Raw genomic sequence first — 8,828 nt, 5'->3', positions numbered from 1 at the left:
ATGAAAAGAGTCAAATATCAATTGAGTGTAGTCTTTCATTCTTTCTTTCATCTTTCATTCTTTTCTCATGTTCAGCTATTTTTATACCCAAATGGTTCTTTCTTCCCACTTCCTTTCCATCTGACCCTCAAATGTTTGTTTCCTCCCACCCAACTGGTTAACCTAATATCCACTATAAGAAAACTACAATAGGCTGGGCAGCACCTCCTACTGGAGAGTTTACCTATGTACAGGAGGGATGGGCAACTGGTGGCCTCGGATCAATTCAGTTTTTCTCTTGTTATGTCAGTCACTGATAGTCAATTAGCCAATGTCAGCAAAACATTTAAGATTTCTAAGTTAGTTTAGCGGCCAGCTATCTAAAATTGTTATCATGGTCGAATTACCGGCCGGTGGGGGCCCCATTGATTTTGTTAGTCAGTCTCACTCAGACATGATATTAAAAACTACAAACATTTCCCTCCACCCTATGGCAAAATGTGTAGAAAGGCAGGAAATTAGCTGTAAAACAGCAAATTTTACTCTCAGCCCAATTGCAAAATGAGTAGAATTGCATGAAATGAGTTATAAAAATGAAAAATCTTCTCTCCGCCCCATGGCAAAATGTGTATAATTACAGCAAACTTCCTTTAAAACTGCAACATTTTCTTTATACCCCATTGCAAAATGTGTACAATTGCACAAAATTAACTCTAAAATGTATCTCTGMTGTCAAGAGGGGGGCCACTAAAATGTTTTGCTCGCAGTGTGGATACTCAGACCCACAACCAACTGCGACCCATCATGATGAATTCAGATTTTTTTGAGGCTCCCACGCCCATCAAATGTGTCCATCCCTGATCTGCAGCTATCCCTTCGGTCTCCAATCCAAAGTTTCAACCAAGCCCAGCCCTGCTTAGCTTTGATACTTGTCACTGACTATTACCAATATGCTATCATGAGAATGATTGTTGAGAAATCATCACTTAATAGATTCACTGTTGCTATCGAAGTCATTCCAAAGGGTAGGTTCAACAGAGCAAATTAAATGTAACCATCCTTTATCAATCATGTATCATCAATGATGCTATTTAGGCCTATATAGCATTTGGGAAGTCATCAAAAGCTATTGTTTAAATTCAGCCCAGGATTCAACTAAAAATAGACGATACATATAAGCCTAGTGTCACGTCCTGACCTTAGATCCTTTTTTTATGTCTCTATTTTAGTTTGCTCAGGGCGTGAGTTGGGGTGGGCAGTCTATGTTCTTTTTCTATGTTGTTGTATTTCTGTGTTTGGCCTGGTATGGTTCTCAATCAGAGGCAGCTGTCGATCGTTGTCTCTGATTGAGAATCATACTTAGGTAGCCTGTTTTCCCACTATGGGTTGTGGGTAGTTGTTTTCTGTCTTAGTATTAGTTACCAGACGGAACTGTTTAGGTTGTTCTTTTTTGTTTACTTTGTATTGTAGTGTTCAGTTCAGTTTAATAAAATGACGAACACTTACCACGCTGCATATTGGTCCGATCCTTCCTACTCCTCCTCAGACGAAGAGGAGATCCGTTACACCTAGGGCTTCAAGCTTTGGTTGATTTCAAATGGAATCAACAAGTTAATAATAAATATATTGGCTTCACGTCTCCATCTCAGCCAAAAATCTAAGTTAAAGAATGGGATTAATTCAAATCAAAGTATTCAAAGCATTTAAAATTTGATTTGATTTAGTCCTTTTCTTTAAGTTAGATTTTTGGTTGAGATGGAGACTTGAATCCAACATATCAATTATTAATTTTGTAGACAAACTGGAATTAAAGCCAGACTCAGTGGCACAGATGGAGCTATCCAAGCAGAAGATACATAGCCTTCATGTGTTGATATTTGGTTGCGCTTACTACCAAACACAATTTAATATCACTTTTCCAATACGGTAAATAGCCTATTAACTTGTAGACAAGTTAACAAATGGATTGTTGGATTCAAGTCTCCATCTCAACCAAAAATACAAGTTAAAGAATAGGATTAAGCAAGTGGCTCAGATGGAACTATCCAAGCAGGAGATATATCTCCTTTAAATGTTGATATTCAATATCACTTTTGTAAGACAGTAAATAGCCTAATGGCCACTTTGACAGTAATGTAAAAATAAATGTCTTCCTTAATGTAATCATAGAATGCGTGCATGTTCAGGGTCGCAGGTCTGTGGAAATGTTCACAATTGCTATAATAATCTGCACAGAATCTCAAATGGCATTTATCACTTGCACCATGTACTTTAATGTAATCTCAACTGCAATCCAGGTCATTTGGTTGTGGTATTGGATGAAGCACAGTGATAACGCATTAAGTTGTATAAATAAACCAAATATCTGACACTGTATTCCCTTTGAACTTTATTGTGCTTTTAAATGGTTGAAAGCGCAGTAAGACATTTAGCAGACATCTAAACCAAAAATCTAACATAGATTTTCCACTAGAATTTGGTTATTGTTTTAGATAGTTGAAAGCATACTGATAACACGTATGGAATTCAACAAACTTTTGGCTGTCTTTTTGAGTGGGCGAAAAAAGGTTGTAATCTCATTATCTACCAAATATTACCCAATTCTCCACATTGAAATGACGTGGTGTGCCCAGTGGGCTCCTTCCATAGTCTCCCTTATAGTTTACATATGCAGGTTGTTTGGGGCCAGTTCCGCCACCTGAGATGAGTGGTTGACAGTGGCGTTCTTCACATCAAACCATATGGGGGAAAAAATACATTTTTTAGGATATATGTTAAATATTTAAAATTGTCCAAATGTATTTTGTTTTTTAAATGTATTTAATAAATACATTGTAAATACATTCCAACATATATTAAGGTATATATGCACAGTGCATTCGGAAAGTATTCAGACCCCTTCACTTTTTGTTACGTTACAGCCTAATTCTAAATTGGATTTAAAAAATAWAAAAAATATTTGTTCAAAAATCTACATGCAATACCCCATAATAACAAAGCAAAAACAGGTTTAGAAATGTATTACACTTTTTAAAATATTTTTATATAACATTTACATAAGTATTCAGACCCTTTACTTAGTACTTTGTAGAATCACCTTTGGCAGTGATTACAGCCTTGAGTCTTCAAGCTTTTCACACCTGTATTAAAGGAGTTTCTCCCATTCTTCTCTGCAGATCCTCTCAAGGTCTGTCAGGTTGGATGGGGAGTGTCACTGCACAACTATTTTCAGGTCTCCAAATCAAATCATGTCCAATCAGTTGAATTTTCCACAGGTGGACTCCAATCAAGTTGTAGAAACATCTCAAGGATGATCAATGGAAACAGGGTGCACCTGAGCTCAATTTCGAGTCTCATACCAAAAGGTCTGAATACTTTTATGTAACTAAGGTCTTTCTGTTTTTTAGTTTTAATGAATTTGCTCAGATTTCTAAAAACCTGTTTTGCTTTGTCATTATGGGGTATTGTGTGTAGATTGATGAGGATTTTTWWWAAATGTAATACATTTTAGAATAAGGCTGTAATATAACAAAATGTGGAAAAGGTGAGGGGGTCTGAATGTATATCATATATATATCACAATATATGTTAAATGCATAGGGAAATGTATTTAATCCATTTCAAAATACTTTCTGAAATACTGTACATTACATAAAGTATTGTAGATTATATTTAGGTCAATATATTTGTAAATGCATTAGGAAATGTTTTGTCAAATATATTCCAACATGCATTGAAATGTTTTTTTAAGAAATATATTTTTAAATGTATGGTGAATAAAAACATTTTGGCAAATCATATTGTAACAAAGTGGTGACTGTCTTAACAATGACACTTTAGTATCATATTCAGTTATGTCAGTCTCATTCATAATGTATAATTGGCAGTATACATGCTTGACCTTTAATCACAGAACACATTCATGTTTAAATCATTTAGCACACGACTTTAGCAATTAGGGTGAAATGCATTACTCAAGGGTATGTGAACAGATTTTTCACCAAGTAGGCTCAGGGATCCGAATAAGAAGCTACTGACCCAATGGTCATTACTGTCCGCGTACCTTCCGCTGCTAACTGCTGTGCTACTGGCACGACAATCCGTCTCAATAACAAAGCCACGCCGCCAACAAGTCACGCCCCCAAGTCATTTTATAGGCTGCCGTCGCTACAATATGTTTAATCAAAATGGATTTTTATTGTGCTTGACACATACCAAAAGCATACCAGAAGCATTAAAATGCATTTCAATGTTATTAAACTACAACAATGAAGAGCTGAAGAGAGGCACTTACTCTAGACATGTTCTTACCTCTTGAGATGGGAAAACATGTTTTTAGGAAGTTGAACATGTGCTCTTTATGACAGAATGTTACAATTAGCTGAAATCAAGTACATTTTTACTCACCATCACAATATAAATTATATCACCTATTTTAGCCTTGGTTGCCAAAAAAAGGATCTCTATTGATCAATACGTTAATTAAAGGYTAAATAAATAAACCTAACGGGGGTCTATTAAGCTACATGGAATTGTTTTAAGAAGGTCATACCAAGGATCATGTTGGTATTTGATTTAGAATTTTAAGACCCATTGTAGTATCTAAAACATATACTAAAAAATTATTTGATAAAAAACATTTTGCCCTTACTACTATTTGCCCATACATACATGTTTACATTTTACTAGACACTCTTATTCAGAGCGACATACAGGAGCAATTAGTGTTAAGAGCTTTGCTCAAGGGCTTACTAGTGCTCTTCCATGTCATCTCTAGAAGGGGTGTGTCACTTGAGTGGGTTGAGTCACTGATGTGATCTTCCTTTCCGGGTTGGTGCCCCCTCGGGTTCGTGCCATGGGCTATACTCAGCCTTGTCTCAGGGTAGTAAGTTGGAGGTTTGTGGATATCCCTCTAGTGGTGTGGGGGCTGTGGTTCGGCAAAGTGGGTGGGGTCACATCCTGCCTGGTTGGCCCTGTCCGGGGGTATCGTCGGACAGGGCCACAATGTGTCTCCCAACCCCTCCAGTATCTATGCTGCCATAGTCTATGTGCCGGGGGGCTAGTGTCAGTCTGTTATATCTGGTGTAATTCTCCTGTCTTATCCGGTGTCCTGTGTGAATTTACGTATGCTCCTTCTAATTCTCTCTCTCTCCCTCTCCCTCTCCCCTCCCGGAGGACCTGAGCCCTGGGACCATGCCTCAGGTCTACCTGGCCTGATGACTCATTGCTGTCCACAGTCCACCTGGTCGTGCTGCTGCTGTTCTGTTCTGCCTGCGGCTATGGAACCCTGACCTGTTCAACGGACGTGCTACCTTGTCCCGGACCTGCTGTTTTCGACTCTCTCTCTCTACCGCACCTGCTGTCTGGAACTCTGAATGCTCGGCTATGAAAAGCCAACTGACATTTACTCTACAACCACTGTGATTATTATTATTTGACCCTGCTGGTCATCTATGAACGTTTGAACATCTTGGCCATGTACCCCTCAGAGCCTGATTCCTCTCTAGGTTTCTTCCTAGGTTCCTGCCTTTCTAGGGAGTTTTTCCTAGCCACCGTGCTTCTACATCTGCATTGCTTGCTGTTTGGGGTTTTAGGCTGTGCTTCTGTATAGCACTTTGTGGCATCAGCTGATGTAAAAAGTGCTTTATAAATACATTTGATTGATTGATAACAGATATTTCACCTTGTTAGGTCGGGGATTTTATTATTTGGTACTAAACAGTCTCCGTATATACTTCTATTCATTTTTCCAACTGTTACCGAGGGACCTTCAGACGAGTCCTGTGGGTGTCCTAGAGCAAAACATGGACGTGTTCGCGAGAGACTCATCTGTCCATAGAGATGTCATATTAGTGTGTAGGCCGAACCGTTTGAACGCTATAGAAGATTTTGTGAGAAGACCGATTTTCGGGATGTCTCATGTTCTGACAAACATTGCCCTAGCTTTGTCACCTTTCACCGCAGATGTGGAAGTGCGACATATCAATCAATCAATCAAATGTATTTATAAAGCCCTTTTTACATCAGCAGATGCTTATTCAGAAACCCAGCCTTAAACCCCAAACAGCAAGCAATGCAGATGTAGAAGCACGGTGGCTAGGAAAAACTCCCTAGAATGGCACGAACCTAGGAAGAGACCTAGAGAGGAACCAGGCTCTGATGAGTGCCCAGTCCTCTTCTAGCTGTGCCCGGGTGGAGATTATAAGGCCAGATTGTTCTTCAAGATGTTCAAACGTTCATAGAGGACATAGGTGGATGCGGTAGATTGAGACCCATCCAATGCAAAAAAATTATCTCCAGCTTAAATTAAATTGAAGGATTTGTATGGGGATTTTTGTATTATGCTAACTCGATTTCAGCGGGGGCACAGACATTGACCTTAGAGTGTTTAAGAAGCCGAATTAGGAACCACTTTGCCCAACCTGTAGACTAGATGGCTTAGCCATGCATTTTGGAATATTGTCAGGTATTACATGCATTTTAGCAAAGATGTAAATGTATCTACATGTTTTTGAAATACATTTGAGGTGATATTAAATGTATTGAAATAAATGTATATCCGTATTGGGGGAAGGCTTTGCAAATTCTTCCCAGCCGTTGACTGAACTAAAAACATAAACAGGACATAACACTAAAATATCCTCCAAGGATAAATCTAGAGCWCTTTCCTCTAGTCCAAGTATTCCCAAACTGGGGTATGCAAACTGGGGTACGCGCAAGTCCATTGGGGGTACGGCAGAAAAAAATGTGATTCAAATTTTTTGGGGTGAAAATGTATTTTTTTTTTTCATTTTTTTTTTTCTTCTTCACATTTTCAAACAGTCCATTTATATTTTCCAACGGGGCTACACATTTTGGATGAGGTGTTTTTCTCGCCTGAGTAGCCTCGTTTCACTGTCAAAAATAAATTTAAAYCATCTACTGTTCAGTGAAATAACAACACAATGTCAAATACATGTAGCCTAGTCAAATAATTAACATCCAATCACATTAACCGTTACKCTCTCGCGGGAATTCCACTAACGGTCCGTATGTAGCCAAACGTAGCTGCTGCTCATGTTGGTATCTGTACTGATGGCGCAAAAGCCATGACTGGGAGACATAGCAGAGTGGTAACGGGCATCCAAGCAGTTGCTCCCGACACCACTTGAGTACACTGAAGCATCCACCAAGAGGCTCTTGCTGCCAAGGGAATGCCTGACAGCTTGAAAGACGTTTTGGACAATACAGTGAAAATGGTTAACTTTGTTAAAGCAAAGCCCCTGAACTCTCGTGTATTTTCTGCGCTATGCAATGATATGGGCAGTGACCATGTAACGCTTTTACAACATACAGAAGTGGGCTAGTTATCAAGGGGCAAAGTATTGACACTTTTTTTTTTTAAATTGAGAGACAAGCTTAAAGTTTTCTTTACTGACCATAATTTTCACTTGTCTGACCGCTTGCATGATGACGAGTTTCTCACACGACTGGCCTGTCTGGGTGATGTTCATTCTCGCCTGAATGATCTGAATCTAGGATTACAGGGACTCTCTGCAACTATATTTAATGTGCTGGACAAAATTGAAGCTATGATTAAGAAGCTCTTCTCTGTCTGCATTAACAAGGACAACACACAGGTTTTTCCATCATTGTAKGATTTTTGTGTGCAAATGAACTCAAGCTTACGGACAATGTCAAATATGATATAGCGAAGCACCTGAGTGAGTTGGGTGCGCAATTACGCAGGTACCTTCCCGAAACGGATGACACAAACAACTGGATTCGTTATCCCTTTCATGCCCTGCCTCCAGTCCATTTACCGATATCTGAAAAAGAAAGCCTCATCGAAATTGCAGCAAGTGGTTCTGTGAAAATGTAATTTAATCAGAGCACACTGACAGATTTCTGGATTGAGCTGCGCTCAGAATATCCTGCCTTGGCAAATCACGCTAAGACACTGATGCCCTTTGCAACCACGTACATATGTGAGAGTGGATTCTCGGCCCTCACTAGCATGAAAACTAAATACAGGCACAGACTGTGTGTGGGAAATGATTTAAGACTTAGACTCTCCAATACAACCCAATATTGCAGAGTTATGTGCATCCTTTCAAGCACACCCTTCTCATTAACCTGTGGTAAGTTATTCACAATTTTCGATGAACAAATAAGGTTTTATATGTAAGATGGTTAAATAAAGAGCAAAATTATTGATTATTATKAAATTATTTGTGCCCTGGTCCTTTAAGAGCTCTTTGTCACTTCCCACGAGCCGGGTTATGACAAAAACTCACACTCATTCCTATGTTTAATAAATGTATTGTGTAGTGTGTGTGGCAGGCTTACAATGATGGCAAAAACAACATTTGAGAGTGCGCTGACCCTGGTGCTAGAGGGGGTACGCAGCTGGAGTTTGAATGTTTGAAGTGGTACGTGACTATAAAAAGTTTGGGAACCACAGCTCTAGTCTAATCTTGAATTTATTGATAAAGGTAGGGGGCTAAACATCTGAAAACTATGGATTAGGGAGCGAGATCCTATCACAGATGAATCACGGGCCATTTCCAGTTATTTTTCGTCCACAGAGCTACTGTCTGGGATTAAGGCTCTGGGGTCAGCGATGGATGGACAAGCACAGCCTTTCAATCTTTGATGTTCTGATAAGACCCTATCTGAGACCAGTGGGCAACAGATTGAGTCTACACCATATGGGCTCCACTGCTCTGCTGTACTACTGTTGGCTCTGAGAGTCTGACTCCATCTCAAAACCTCCAGCCCTGTGCTCTAGCCACGATCAAACCAAACTGGCTCACATATTATCTGCCGATCGCCCTTTTCTGGCTAAAATGCCCATGTGAAATATCAGA

Source organism: Salvelinus sp. IW2-2015, linkage group LG22, assembly GCF_002910315.2.
Source record: "Salvelinus sp. IW2-2015 linkage group LG22, ASM291031v2, whole genome shotgun sequence".
In the NCBI taxonomy this organism is placed as follows: domain Eukaryota; kingdom Metazoa; phylum Chordata; class Actinopteri; order Salmoniformes; family Salmonidae; genus Salvelinus; species Salvelinus sp. IW2-2015.
The sequence above is the reverse complement of the archived record's forward strand: the minus strand, read 5'-3'. Positions refer to the sequence as shown.